Source organism: Cynocephalus volans, chromosome 1, assembly GCF_027409185.1.
Source record: "Cynocephalus volans isolate mCynVol1 chromosome 1, mCynVol1.pri, whole genome shotgun sequence".
NCBI classification, from domain to species: Eukaryota; Metazoa; Chordata; class Mammalia; order Dermoptera; family Cynocephalidae; genus Cynocephalus; species Cynocephalus volans.
The window spans coordinates 153,990,280-154,005,863 of record NC_084460.1 but is presented as its reverse complement, the minus strand read 5'-3'; positions in this window follow the sequence as shown (position 1 = coordinate 154,005,863).

Below are 15,584 nucleotides of genomic sequence, written 5' to 3'. Positions count from 1 at the left end.
AACAATCAATATGTAATCTCTGTTCTATCTTTATCCATGTAATTTTGGCACCTCAATTTAGTGGTTTTACTATTTAAAAAATAATTATAGTATCTTATCTCACTAAAGTTCAAGAGATCAAAACAATTGCAACAGAACTTGTGTTTCTCTAAAATATACCATAAAACAGTGCCATGTTATTTGAATACTCACTGAAAATTACTCTCACTAAAACTAAAGGCTCCCTATGTAATATTAAAATGCTTCAGCATGTGGTCTGTTCCTGCCAAAAGTCAGGTTGAAATTTGATGCCCACTGTGTCAGTGTTGGGAGGTGGGGCCTAGTGAGAGGTGTTTGGGTAATGGAGGTGGGTTCCTCATGAATAGATTAAAGTCCTCCTATGGGGTGAGTGAGTTTCTGCTCTCAAGGGAATGTATTCTCATGGGAATGAATCTCTCATGAGACCAGGTTTTTAAAAATAGTCTGGCTTCCTCAGTTTCTCTCATTTCCTCCCTCATGATGTGATCTTTTTGCATATGTCTTGCTCCCATTCCATTTTCCACCAGGAATTGAAACAGCACGAGGTCCTCAGCAGATGCAACTGCCCAATCATGAACTTTTCATCCACCAGAATCATGAGCCAAATAGACCTCTTTTATTCATAAATTCTTCAGCCTCAGGTATTCTGTTATATCAGCACTAAACAGACTAAGACAGAAAATTAGTACCAAGAAGGAAGGTTGTTGCTAATAATGAATACCTGAAAATGTTGAAGCAGCTTTGAAACTGGGCAGTGGGAAGAAGCTAGAAGAGTTTGCAGGAGCAAACTAATAAAAAAAACCTAGATTCTGGTGAGACCTTAGAAGACAACAAGCCTAGAAAGTCTGAAGTTTCTTAGAGATTTCTTGTAACCAGAATGCTGATGGAAATATGGGCAGTATTATGATGAAGTCTCAGTTGGAACTGAGTAACAAGGTTTTGGAAACTGGGGTGAAGGGCATCCTTGTTATAAATTGGCAAAGAACTTGGCTGCACTGGGTCCATGTCCTAGGTTTTTGTGGAAGGTGAAACTTAAGAGAAATGAACTAGGGTATCTGGCAGAAGAGGTAGCTAAACAACAAAACATTTAGGCTGCTGCATGGCTACTTTTAACCATTTACATTAAGCTGTGAGAGGAAAAAAAATGAACTAAAAATAGAAGTTAAAATAATAAGGGAAGCAAAGCAGAAAGATTAGGTAAACTCTCAGCCTGTACATTTTGTAGAGAATGAAAGAGAATTTTTAAAAGATGAAACCAAGGGTGTAACCACGTGACCAATTAATGAAAAGACTGGAATGAACAGAACAAAACCAGAGGCTATTTGTCAGAATAATGGAAGAAAAACCCTAATACATTTCAGAGATAATCACAGGCCCAGAAGCCTACAAGAAAACAAAGGTTTCAGGGGATAGGCCCAGGGATTACTACACAGGCTCTCTATCAAGGGCCACCTCAGGATGCTGGTCCCCACATCTTGGCCCCTCTGGATGCTCAAGACATGACTTAAGCAGCTCCAGGTGTGGCTTGTGCCACTTCTCCAGAAGGTGCGAGTTGTAAACTTTGGCAGCATCCACGTGATGTTAATTTTGCAGGCATGCAGAATGCAAGAGCTATGGAGGCACAACCACCTTCCACCTAGATTTCAAAGGATGTGTCAAATAGCCTAAAGTTCCAGCCACAGACTTGTCCCAGGGAAGGAGGCACCACAGAGACCTCTACTAGAGCAATGTTGTGAGAAACATGGGGTTAAAGCTGCTGCACAAGAGTGAGGCTGCTGCAAGAAACCTAGAACTATAGAGCTATCAGCATTCACTGCCAGTCTGGAAAAGTCACAGGCACTTGACTAACCCACAAGAGTAGCCATGTAGGCTACACCCATCAGAGCCATGGGGTGGACCTAACCAAGGCCTTGGGGGCCCAACTCCTATCCTAGTGTGCAGAAGATGTTGAACATGGAGTCAAGGGAGATAATTCTTCATATTTAAGATTTAAGGTCAGCTCTGTTGAGTTTTAAACATGCTTGGGGCCTCTTATCCCTTTTTCTGGCCTATTTCTCCCTTTTGGAATGGGAATATCTACCCTATTCCTTTCCCATTATGTATCTTGAAAGTAGATCATTTGCTTTGATTTCACAGATGAAATTTTGGACTTTGAATTTTAAGTTGGTGTGGGAACAAGTTAAAACTTTTGGAACTATTGAATGGAATAATTGTATTTTGCATGAAAAAAGGATATGAGTTTTGAAGGGCTAGGGTGAAATGCTGTGATTTAGATGTGGTTTGTTTCCATCCAAACTCATGTTGAAATTTGATCCCGAATGTGGCAGTATTGGGAGGAGGGGCCTAGCAGAAGATCTTTGGGTTGTAGGGGTGAACTCCTCATGGATATATTAATGCTCTATTGTGGCAATGAGTGAGTTCTGGCTTTCATTGAAATGGATTAGTTCCCATGAGATCAGGTGTCGGGTCTGCCACCGGCCAACCCGAACAGCCCTAGCCTCATTCCTTTCAGTGGGCGAGCAAATGGCCTGGGATTCCCCTTTCCCTCCTGTCCCCTTTGGAAGGAGACAGGGGAAGAGAGCCATGAAGAGAGGTGAGTACAGCCGCTGAACCCAAAAACAGCCCAGTTAAAGGACACTCAGATGCGGCGGGGGTTCTCTTGAGCAGTTCCGTTTATTAGCACACAAGCACTTGCTTTTAAAGGAAAATGGGGAAGGGAGGTTTTTACATCCTCCAATCAGCTTAAAGGTTATGAGAGCATGCATCCTATCTCAATGTCTAGCTATTGCAATCACACAGTGTTCACTAGTGCAGAAGCGCATATTTGGCCAATAAGGGCTAAGGCAAGGTTCCCGCAGACACTCCCACCCTACTTCCTCCCAGCACCGTCTTAGGCTGCCATGTTAATATGCCCTTGTGGGCCCATAATGGTGCCGCTTTTAATGTCACTTAAGGTGGCGTTAGTTTTTAGGGCCTGACATATTCCCCCTTTTTGTTTTAATAAGGCACCTGGAGGCAGCTAACCTTCCCAGCCTCGCCTCCATTCCCTCTGGTGGCTGTGCCTGTCTAGGTTGTTTCCCTCTGGAAATCTTACCCATCATTGACTATCCAGCCAAGTGGGGGCGGTGCGGAGCCTTACAGATTGGCATTGATATTTTAAAGGGCCATATTGACCCAAGGGCTGTCAGGGCTTTCATTATGGGCCACCTCCTCTACCACCTGGGTGAGCATTACGAGATAAGTGGTGTTGCGCCTTATACGGGACACAACCTGGCAAATGGCGTAAGGCCCCAAGATGCTAGGGGGCCTGCCAGGGAGGACAGCAGGGTGGTGAGCCATGGGGAACTTGAAAGCCAGCTTTGGAACCAATTGCAATTGGCTTCATGTTCTTTTTTTCGCTTTTCTAATCCTTCTCTAAGCTTAGCTAGGGAATCTTTGACCACTCCAGAGTGGATGGCATAGAAGCAGCAATCTTCTTTGAGGGCAGCACATAATTCTCCTTGCTGTAAGAACAACAGGTCTAGTCCACGTCGATTATCTAAAACAGCTTCAAAAAGTGATGTTAGTGATTTTTTTAAATGTGATACAGACACCTCCAAGCAGCTTGTATGACCTCCCAGGTTTGGTTGGCTGGCTCCTGGGGACATTCCCCGGTGGCAGAGACCCTTGTCCTTGTAGACCCAAGGAGGGCGGCCACTTGGAGCATCCACAAAGGGTTCATAATGCAGTCTGAAACATACAAACAATAAACTCCTCAGGGTCCTCAGTACCCTGGGTGTCTGGCAAGAACTTAAGAATTTTGGCTGGGACCCATATAGGGGTTGACTCACTGAGGGGGAAGACACAACCAAACCCTCGACCCATAGTTAGCAACGGGTCAGGGCCCCTCCACTGGCCTGTTCAGGGGTCTTTCCACTGCACTTGGACTTCCAGGCACGGTGGTTGAGCTGACCAGTGTTTCTGGAAGGCAGACAGGGGTTCATTTTTGGAGAAATTTAGGATGTATAAAGTTAGGAGTGCCTGTCCCAACTGCTGATGAGGGCTGGTGACTCCCTCTTTTTGTTTTAATAATTGATTTTTTAGGCATTGGTGATGCCATTCATCAATGGCTTGTCCTTGGGGGTTATAGGGAATTCCTGTAGTATGTTTAATGTTCCATTGTATTAAGAATTCTTGTAAGGCTTTGCTAGAAAAACAAGGCCCATTATGTGTTTTAATTTGTGCTGGCAACCCTAAGGTGGCAAAACACTGCAGCAGGTGATTTTTTGCATGCTTGGCAGCTTCACCTGCGTGTGCTGTGGCCCAACACGCGTGTGAATAGGTGTCAATGGACACAAAAACATATTTGAGTTTCCCAAAAGGCGGGATGTGAGTTACATCAGTTTGCCACAGCACATTAGGCTTGAGTCCCCTTGGATTGACCCCTGGCGGTTATAAGGGGGGTACTTGCAGATAAGGAAGGCATGACTTTCATGTGTGTACAATCCTTTTTAGCTGTGAAATAGGTATATTTGGAAACCTGGCATGTAGACCTCGCCAGTTTACATGAGTTAAAGTGTGCAGTTGGCTGGCACTATCTATTGTATATATTTGAGGGCCCTGAGAGGCAAGAGTGTCTGCCTGGGCATTTCCAGTGGCTAGAAATCCTGGCATCCCTTGATGATCCCAAAGGTGTTGAACAAAAATAGGGTTATTGCAGCCTTGTAAGGTACTCCTTACTTGTATCATAAGGGAGGAGATGGGATTACAATCTAAGCGAATGTGGGCTCCCGGAAGCCCAGGGAGAAGATTGGCCGCATATAAGCTGTCTGTAAAAAGGTTAATGGGGTCCGGCACCTTTTGCAGGGCAAGGAGTATAGCGAGCAGCTCTTTGTATTGTGCGGACCCATCACAGGGGTGAAAATGAGTAGCGGGGGCGCCTGTGATGTGGTGCATGGGGTTTTTTTTCCCTTTAGCCTTGGGACATTGGCTTTTAAAATGACCTTGTCTTCCGCCACCAAAACATTGTCCCTTGAAGGGTGGGGAAGTATTGTTTCCTGAGGGGACCAGGGCCGTAAACGCCTTGAAGCCTTCGGTTAAGTTTTGTGTCTGAGCCTGCAAGGCTGAGGATAAAGTCCTGGCCTCGGCAACAGCCTTTTTTTGTTCTTTTACAACGTTGACTGGATAGGCCTGAGGGGCCGCTTCTCCCCACAGGCTGCAGACGGCTGGGGGTTCCCAGCGAGCCATGACAGGAAAAGCCTGCGGCTCTGCCGGGGATGTTTTTAAAGGTGGACTAGCCTCCTCCACTTCTTCAGGTGCCGCCTTCTCTCCTTTGGCTAAACTTTGCTCAGGGCCTTGCATTGGCAGCTTTGTTTCCTTTTTTCTCTCCTCATCGAACTGCGCCCAATCCCTCTCTGCCCCTTCCTGATGCTCGGGACAGAAGCAAAGCTTTAGGGCAGACATGGTTGGGTAGAACCCTAAGGGGGGGGTCTAGCCCGTGACTAATCTCGTTCTTTCTGGCCAGGGTCTGAACCCGGTCCCAAGTCTCATACGAGAACAAGTTGGATGAAGGTGCCCAATGGGCTACCTGCACCACATGACGCCAGGCATTGGTGACCGTGGAGTCAGATATTTCTAGGCCTCTGCTTTTTAACATGTACTTTAGAGCCTTGCAGGCTGTCTCATCACTCTTTCCACACACACACCTCCCATGTTGCCCTGCGAGGAAGGGACAAAGGGAGCAACAGGGCAGAGAAGTGCAGGGACTTCCCCCTGTTATGGTACTCACCCTGACACGCAGGCGGATTACTTCACGGCAACTACCGGGGTTGTGGGGGCCACTCCGCTGGTTGATCACCCTTCGTCGACCTTCTTTCAGGACCGAGCAGCCGGGGCCTCATTCGCTCACCTTTCACCCATGAGTTTTTTAAGAAAACGCCTCACACGGGGCACAACTCTGTCAGGTCCGCTGCCGGCCGACCCGAACAGCCCTAGCCTCGTTCCTTTCGGTAGACAAATGAATGGCCCAGGATTCCTCTTTCCCTCCTGTCCCTTTGGAAGGAGACGGGGGAAGAGAGCCATGAAGAGAGGTGAGCACACCGCCGGCCCCAAACCAGCCCAGTTAAAGGACACTCAGACGCGGCGGGGGTTCTGTGGAGCAGTTCTGTTTATTATCACACAAGCACTTGCTTTTAAAGGCAAATGGGGAAGGGAGGTTTTTTACATAATCCTATTAGCTTAAAGGTCAAGAGTATGCATCATGTCTCAATGCCTAGCTATTGCAATCACGCCGTGTTCACGTGCGCAGAAGCGCGTATTTGGCCAATAACGACTAAGGCAAGATTCCCGCAGACACTCCCACCCTACTTCCTCCCAGCGCTGTCTTAGGCTGCCACATTAATACGCCCTTGTGGGCCAATAATGGTGCCACTTGTAATGTCACTTAAGGTGGCGTTAGTTTTTAAGGCCAGATAACTAGGTGCCACTTAAACCCAAGAAGGTGGATGGTGTAATGTGCTCTGGAGAAGTGTAGTAAACATGTGTCGCATTTGTCCAAAGGCACATGGCTCAACGGGTGCCACTTAAACCCAATGGCTTGATGGACGCTCTATAAACCCAAGAAAAGAGTGCCACATGCAGATGGGCAGATGACGCAAGGACAAGTGCCCTTCTAGAATTTCAAGTATGTTTTCACCTGGTGCAAAGGTGGAAAAGTTAGCCTCCATTACCATGCACCTGTCTCTGTGGCAGCAGTTATAGAATAGCCACAGATATGCACAGGGGCAGGGCAGTCACTCCTTGGACTGGGCAAATGCAGTTGTTCAAACTGTGTGGGTGAATGCTGCAGAACTGCCTGAGACTGTGAGTGAATAGCCAGTGTAAGCCAAACTGATTCAAATAATTTCAGGAGCTGGGGATGGGACAGCTAGATGCTAATAGCCAAGACAATGAGAAAGGCCCTGAGGGCATTTCAGAAGTTTGGGAGAGCACCCCTCCCATCAGAGGCCTAGGAGAACTGAGTTTCCTGTGGACAGACCTGGGGTGCCACTGCCCTCAAGAACCTGCTCGCTGCATCCCAGTCACTCTGGCTGGAGCAGCCCTGACTCTGGCGACACCAAGTAAGATTTGTACAGCAGCTCCAGAAAGCAAAAGCTGAAAACCTTGGTGGCATTCACATTGTGTTAGCAGGCCAGAAGAACGTAAGAGCAGGGGAGGCGTGGCAGCCTCCCCCCAGATTGTGGAAGATGTATGAAAAAGCTGGGGGACTCAGGTAGAGACTTGCCCCAAAGGTGGAGCCATTGTGGAGGTCATCTGTGGAGCAACATGGAGCAGAAAGGTGGTATCAGAGCCCCCACTGAGGAAATGTCTAGTGGAGCCAGGATGGCAGGACTGCCACCGGGAACCCAGAACTGTGCAGCTTCTGGCAACATGCAACGACTGCCTGGAAAAGCTGCAGGCACCAGGGTAGCTCAATGGTCTGCACCTGGAAGAGTTATAGGAGTGAGGCTGCCCGATGCTTAATGTTTGCCCTGTTTGGGTTTTGGATTTGTCTGGGGGCTTGTTTTTCCTCTTTCCTGGTCTATTCCTCCCTTCTGGAATGGGAATGTGTACCCAATGTCTGTACCACTATATCTTCGAAGGAAATAAATTTGTTTTTGATTTTTGCAGGTATACATCTGAAAGAAATTTTGCCTTTAGTCTCAGATGACACTTTGGACTTTGGACTTTTGAGTTGGTGCTGGAACAAGCTAAAGACTTTTGGGACTGTTGGGATGGAATATGTAATATGTGAATGCATGGGTCATTTATCCTCACTAAGGGAACATTGTGGAAGACTCTGAATGTGTAGATTGTACAGCAAGGGACCCCGAAGGGGTGGATTGTTGGAAAAATATAGGAAAATGGTCAGGGCCCCTCAGATGTTCAGAATCTTGCCAAGCATTTGACGTAAATATGCACATGTGCCCAGGTGTTCCTTGGCTATTATCTAACGTAATCACACACATGCACCCAGGTGTCCTGGGTTATGGCTTAGGTATAAAGGATGAGTGGCTCTGATCCTCAGTGCCCTCCAGCCCCAGGATGCCCCAAGGGGGCCATGGGGAGGCCACTACTGCTGCTGGAGGCTGTTGCTGCAAGCTGTTGCTGCCAGTGCCCCCAGGATCCTCTGAGAGGCTGCCGCCACTGCTGCTGAAGGCTGCTGTAAGCTGCTGCTGCTGTTGACTGAGCTCATGTCATCTGCCAATGGCTCCTGGGATCTTTCCCAATTACCTAGCATGGACCCATGTGTAAGGGGTCTGGGGACCCAGCCTGGCATGTGAGGGGTCTGGTTATCCAGTACAACTTAAATAATGAAAGATTTTGGCTTTAGTTATGAATTTCTCTTGCCATACAATTAGCATTGCTATTACTTCAACCCGACAACTGACATAGTCCTGTAGCTTTACACCTTGGCTTTCCCAACTCCTCTCAACACTTGCCTCATTATCATTATTAACCAGCCTCACCCTCACCTAGTTTCTGATCTAATCCTGAATAAGTTTTAAGGATTTCAATATACCCTGAGTCATTAGTCAGAACAGATTGATGATAGTCTTCTTATAAATATTTCTCCCTAGGGAACTGTCTATTTATGCCTTAATTAGGATCCTGTTTCAAAGTAGATCAAATGAAAGCACAATTTTGTACCTGTTTGATTAATGCTATAGTCTAGAATATCCTATTGCATGTTTTACCCATCAAGGTAAACCGTCTTGGATCTTGAAGATAGTCTGAATCAAGCCCAGATATGTCACCTCCTTTTGATTATTCTAACTGAAACTCCTTTTCACCGAATATGCGGCCCATCCCTATACCTATGACTCTTTCCTTAGTGCCCAGTCCTTATCAAAAATATGGGATTCTACCCCTTCCTGTACACACTAATACTATGAGCAGAAAGGCTGTTTTTTTCTGGAGAGTAAAGCAGGGAAGTTCTATCCTCACTGAAAAAGAGCATTTAAGGTAACATTACCAGGCCTCAAAACAGTTTGTTCTCTTTTCTTTTCACCTCCCTCCCCCATATGCCCAGACAGGGTGAAACAGATGCTCATTAATTCTTAAAATTCCTTTAAAATATATAATACACTCTCTCAGATTAGTGAAATTAAGGCACATGGTAGTTATATAATTTGCAATGTGCCCACAATCAATCAATAGATCAACAACACTGTTTGCAAGGTAGGCAGTGAAGCCTGAAGATTTTTACCCAAAGCCTGAAAAGGAAACACTCCTTTTCAAGCTGCCATTGGTTTTCATGATCTGAGAAAACAAATGGTATTGTTGCACAATGTCAATAGCCCACACTCTATTCCTTGTTTTGCTTTTAACAGACTGTGGAAAGACCAACAGCTGTTACTGAGCTAAGAAGAACTAAAGGATTTACAGTAGGTGGGACCACCTGTGCTTTTCTTGTTCCACCCTTTAAAATCTGCCACTTTATTTTGGAGCTGGGTAGAGGACTGGCAGTGACTCAATGTAGGGGAAATAAGTAGTCAACTGTGACTCAGTTCTGATGTGAAGGAGTGTCATCCTCTGTACAAGTCACAGCAATGTGTGTTGATGGATTTCTTCCCATGTTTTTGCTTTATCCATTTCCAGTATTTAGGGAAAGGCCATAAATAAAAAGCAAACCTGAATTCAGCTGACTTAACTGTAAAAATGAAGGAAAAGATTTACAACCCAGATTCAATGCAAGATTCTGTGTGTATATAACTAATGATCTATTTTATATTATGCTTCATTTTGGCTTCTATACCTTAAGGACTAGAAAGATATATTTGCCAAATTCCTACCTACTCAATCCTGGTAGTTTTTGAATTTCAAATTTAAATAACCACTTGATGAGACATGCCTTCTATATCCCAGTCAAGTATTTAAGGGATTATGAAAAATAGAGAATTAAGTAATTTGGGACAAAAAGTGTTTTGAAATTTGATAGCTTGAGTTACCTAGAACTTATATATAAAGTTTACTCTAAATTTTAAATTTTGAATATTTATATACAGAACAATTTAAGCTATATAATAAAAGCTTTTGACAAAAGCAAATACATCAAGTACCTCAATTAAATTAGGAACTCCCTGCATAACCATGAGATGACATTTCTGTTCTTGCCATTCTAAACTAATCAGTATGACAGAAATCCAACTGAACATTTTTGTCCAATGAAGAAAGCCACCAGGTGATAATCTCCTCATGCTTTTGTTGCTTTTTAAATTTTTTGTTGTTAGTATAGAAGTTTTCTCAACACTAGACATGAGAGGGACCTAAGCTTCAAAGACCTAGAAAAACATATATTTTTTGATGATTTTTATTTATCAATGAAGATTGTAAGTTTTCAAAAGCTCGCAATGGCAAGACAGACAAGGAACTTTGAGAAAAAAGATGCATGGCAGTGCGATAGAAAGTTTTGCATTTGTTGGTACCAAAACCCATAAAGTAGTCTTATTTATTTCTTCACATTATTTTTATACCTTACTTCAATTGTATTTTTTAAAGAAAATTTTCCTGAATAAACTGCCTGTCAGTATGGCATGTTGCAACCCCATATATTTTTAACATCTTTCCTTGACTTCTGAAGCAAGGACAGAAAAGAAATACTCTAGGACAAAGAAGTATAGTACATGTTTCAAGTACAGCTTGAAAGGTTTCCTTTGGATGAATAAGTCTAAAAATTCAGCCAAAGAATCATGCAGGTTTTTTATTGCCATTTTGGAAAAAAATCTTTTGGACCTACTTGAACATATTAATCTAGATTTCATTTATTACATTAATGATAGGTTTTATTTATAATTATGAATTATCAGAAATCAATTCAGAAAATAAGCCAGATTTATACAGTTTGAGTTCTTGTTTTTGTTACCGATCTCAAACTTCTCTATTAGTTGTTCCTTGGCATCTTTTCTGATATAGAAATATTAATAAATAATATTATGTGTAGATAATTCAGAATTACTGAGTACATTCTTTATTGATAGGGATTTTACTCAAAAGTTTGTGTACTTATTTCCAGTTCAGTAAGACACATTTTTTCCCCCAAATGTTGGCAAAAGTACTATCCCACACACTGAAACCTTACACAATGATTACCACATTAGATATTGGTAGTGCTGCAATGAATGTGTCCAGATAGCTGTAAAATCTCTTCCTCTTATCAGTGTTTGTCATGTTCAGGGCATAGTCACTGATGTTGGTGGCACAGTGCTTAGATTCAGAGTGTGAAGTTTCAGTTTTTTTGTGACAAGTGAATGACTGTCACACTAACAACTGAGACCGATCACTCAGAATAAGGAACATCTCCCCAAAGGCTGCATAGTCGGCGTCGTTCATTGTAAGCCACCACTTATCAGGAATTACCCAGTGTAAAGAATAGATTTCTCAAGTGATTGTCCTTTCCACAAAGGATGTCAGACTTTCTTTTACTCCTCCACAACTACTTCTGCTGACTTGATGAACATACAGCAAGTAGACTGATATACAGAGCAGTTGCCATCTGATAGCTCACCTCTGTAAAATGAGAAGGGAGCTGATACCAAGATGCAGACTCATGAAAGATATTCTAGTGAAAATCAATGTAGAATAAAAAATAAAGTGGGTAAATGAAGTCTGGAACTAAGAGCTTAACAGAATGTATTTATTAGATGCAATGAGTCCCAAAGGAAAAATATTTTGGAAAGATAGGTCACAAAATTTGTGCTACCAAAAGATGTGAGGAATAAAGAGAGTAAAGAATTTAGATGGGGTCTCTATTTTACAGTTGCAGAGGCCCAAAACAATAAATGTTCTGCCCAAGGACCATAAGAAATTTGACATGAATATCCCAGATTACATCTCCTCTTGGACTCCTGTCCCAATTTCTCTTTTCAGTAGACCAGGCTACACTAAATTTTAATAATTGATGACTGATAATCAAATCATATTTCAGACAGTGAAATTACATCAACATGCTTAGCCTGTCTAGAATGGGGAAAGGATAAGGCTATTAATTCTAACGTGAAACAACTTAGCATTCTAAGAATTTTATTTATGATGCTGAATGTATACTTGACAAGAGTTATGCCTAAGGGCAGAGAGATCATAAGATTTTATCTAGGGACAAGTAGGTAGATGTGCTACTATATCTACTTACCATAAAACCTACTTGATAAATATTTTTGTCTTTCTTTGATTTTTAGCAGTTTATTCAGTTAAATATATTTGTATTAAATACAGATTGTGGTCAAGGTATTTTTGAACATTATGAAAGCTTGCAAATATGGCCACAGTTGATACCACCAACTCCTCCCAAGATGTCAAGTCTATTTTCCCTCCCTTTAAATCTGGGTTTGCCTTCTAACTTGTTACAATAGATGCAGAAATTCTCTTTCCAGATTCCCTTCAAAGAAGGACTTGCTATTCAGCTGAGAGCTATACAGTCAGTAGAGAGCATATAGTTGTCAGTTGCTTAAGAATCTGCCTCAGTTAAAGAGAGGCACACCACCTAAGGCCACTTCTTTTCCAGGTCAGCTTGATTTCAGTGCAAGAGCAAGACAGGCAAATAAAGACAGTCATTTTGGCACTCTGGCAGGCTAGTTTTACTACAAAGCTCATTACCAGGTTGTCTGAGACTTTCAAACCTGCATTACAGGTCAACTTCTTCTTCTGCCCATTCCCGTCGCCTCTCTTTTCCTTTTATATGTGTTAGACCCTAATAAATACAGCATCATAGTATCTGCTTCTGGAGAACACAACCTATTCTATTATTTTGGCCAATAAAATGAAGCATAAGTAGCTTTGCACCAGCTCTGAGACTAGACTTTAAAAAGTCTTGCAGATTTCCACTCTCTCTCTGGGAACCCTACCAAGGCACCATATGAACAAGTCTAGAATAACTTGCTGTAAAATGAGAGACCTTGTGGAACAGAAATAAGCCAACCCAAATGAGGCCATCCAAAGCAACTAGCACCCAGTCAACCCAGTAGTTGATTGCAGACACATGAATAAACCCTTTCTAGACCAGAAGAACAGTTCAGCTGAACCAAACCCAAATTGGCAAACAGCAGAATCAGAAATTAAATAGAACGTCGTTATTTTAAGCCATTAAATTCTTGGGATAAGTTTTCACATAGCAAAAGCTATTTTATTATACAAAATACTTAACATTTCTAAAAATATAATCTTAAATTTGTTTAAATTTTTAATATTGTTTCAATTTTCATAAAATGACTATAATAACATATTCTGATGCAGTTATTTTCAACTGAAGTCAGACAGCTCTGTGATTATCTCTAGGGGTGCCTAGAAATCCGGCACTGACTCTTGGCCAAGAAAAGGGTATTGGGCTAATTAATGATGTAGCATATGCTGTTTCAAGTTTGAAATTCCCTTGTAGCACCCAGGATCAGTTGGTTTATTGATGACCTACACCTGACTTAGTTATGTAATCAGAGGGTGATAAAAGATCTCACAAGAAACTTTTAGGCAGCTGTCCTCAAATCAACATTAATTGTACAAATTTTGGCAGTTCAAACTAGAGGCAAATCACATCCTTATGTTCATAACCAGGACTTAAGAGAAAGGCTTATAAAAGTATTTTGGACCCCTAATTCTTGCCTGAACTCTCTTTCTCCCTATTTTTCTTCTACTTTATAATATCTTTTGCCTTTATTAAAAGGCTTGTGTGCATATGCTTTGTGATGTATTATGAGTTCTTTCAATTACACAATGTATTGTACTCTTTGCAGATGTGTGTCTGTGTGTGTGGGCATGTGTATATTTTTCCAGGCACTCTTCAAAAATTCAGAAGAACAAGATTTACAAAATTTCTTAGAAGTTACACATCTAAAAACACCGTATTTCCACAAGATGAAGATCAAAGTTGAATGTGCTTTTACTTTTTGAGAAAGGTCTTTGCAAGTGTGTATGTGTGTTTACATGGGCACATTTTGTTTGAAATTCTGGTTCTAAGTCAGTAGTAAAGAAGTTCAATTACATAAGGAAAAGTAAGAAAACAAGAAAGTTAGCTTTCAAATACAAAAAGTACATATGCGTTGTTCATAAATATAAGAACAATAAAATAGAAAAATTGCTTACCATCATAAAACAATAAATTGAAAGAAAAGTAGAGTTAACTTCATACATAGGGACAGTAAAACATGACTAAATGATATTAGGACTCTGGAATAGAATGGGTGCCCAAAGTAATATCCTTTAGAAATGAGATATATTTTCTGAATATCCTATGATAAGCGTTCCTTGAAACTAATGTGACATAAAAATTCATGGTAGAATGCAAATATGTTACTAAAATCTAGAAATGACTTTATTAACTTAGCAATATATATCTCAAAACTATGAACAGAGAAGTTATTGTTTTGTCATTTTCCTAGAGGAGAAAATTTCTGATAAAGCTGATCATAGCACAAAAGAATTTTTAAGAGAGTTAGAAAAAATGTTCCAAGAGTGTAGCAGAATTAAAAGGACTAGGGGGTATACCACAGTAAACATATCTTGGGAGTAATGTGACTGAGGAGACAGACACAGAAGAGAATAGAATTTCAACAAAAGAAGTAGTTATTAAAGTGGATTATGTTTACCACCTAAACATTCTGGAGAGCTGTGTTTTCACACTTTCGAGAGGCAACATTACAACCTGAAATACTGAACGTTGTACAAGGAAATTTCAAAAAGTTTGTGAAAAAAATGGAATTAAGAGACAAAAATAGAAAACAGGAACTTTCTCAACATAAGCTCCATCAAGTTCAAGACAATTTTGTAAGCAATGATACCAGGCATTTAGTCCATCTCTAAAGAACTGAGGCTCATGGGAATTTAACCATGACAATGAAGTCTTTTGTACGTTATTAACTGAAGAAAAATGAGTTTCCTTTAAAGATTTTTTAAGATTAGGAAACACGCATGCTAAAAAAAATCAGAAGGAACCAAATCAGGACATTAAGGTGGATGCCTAAAGACTTCTCATTGAAACTTTCCCAAAATTGCCTTTATTTGATGAAAGGAATGATCCAGAGCATTGTCATATTGTCACATTGTTATGTTGGATAAGGATTCTCTGGTGAGGTTTTTCAGGCATTTTTCTGTTAAAGCTTTGGCTAACTTTCTCAAAACACTTTCATGATAAGCAGATGTTATCGTTCTTTGACCTTCCAGAAAGTCAACAAGCAAAATGCCTTGAACATCTCAAAAAACTGTTGTCACAACCTTTGTTCTTGACCAGTCTGCTTTTGCTTTGACTGAACCACTTTCACCACTTGTTAGCCATTTATTTGATTATTGTTTGTCTTCAGGATTGTAAAGCTGTGTTTCATCTCCAGTTATAATTCTTCAAAGAAATGCTTCAGGATCTTGATCCCACTTGTGTATAATTTCCATTGAAAGCTCCGCTCTTATCTGCAGCTGATCTGGGAGCAACAGTTTGGCACGCATTGAGCAGAAAGTTTGCTCAACTGTAATTTTTCAGTCAGTATTGTCTAAACTGAACCAGTTGAGATGTCTGTGGTGTTGGCTATCGTTTCTGCTGTTAATAGTTTGTCTTGTTCAATTAGGAC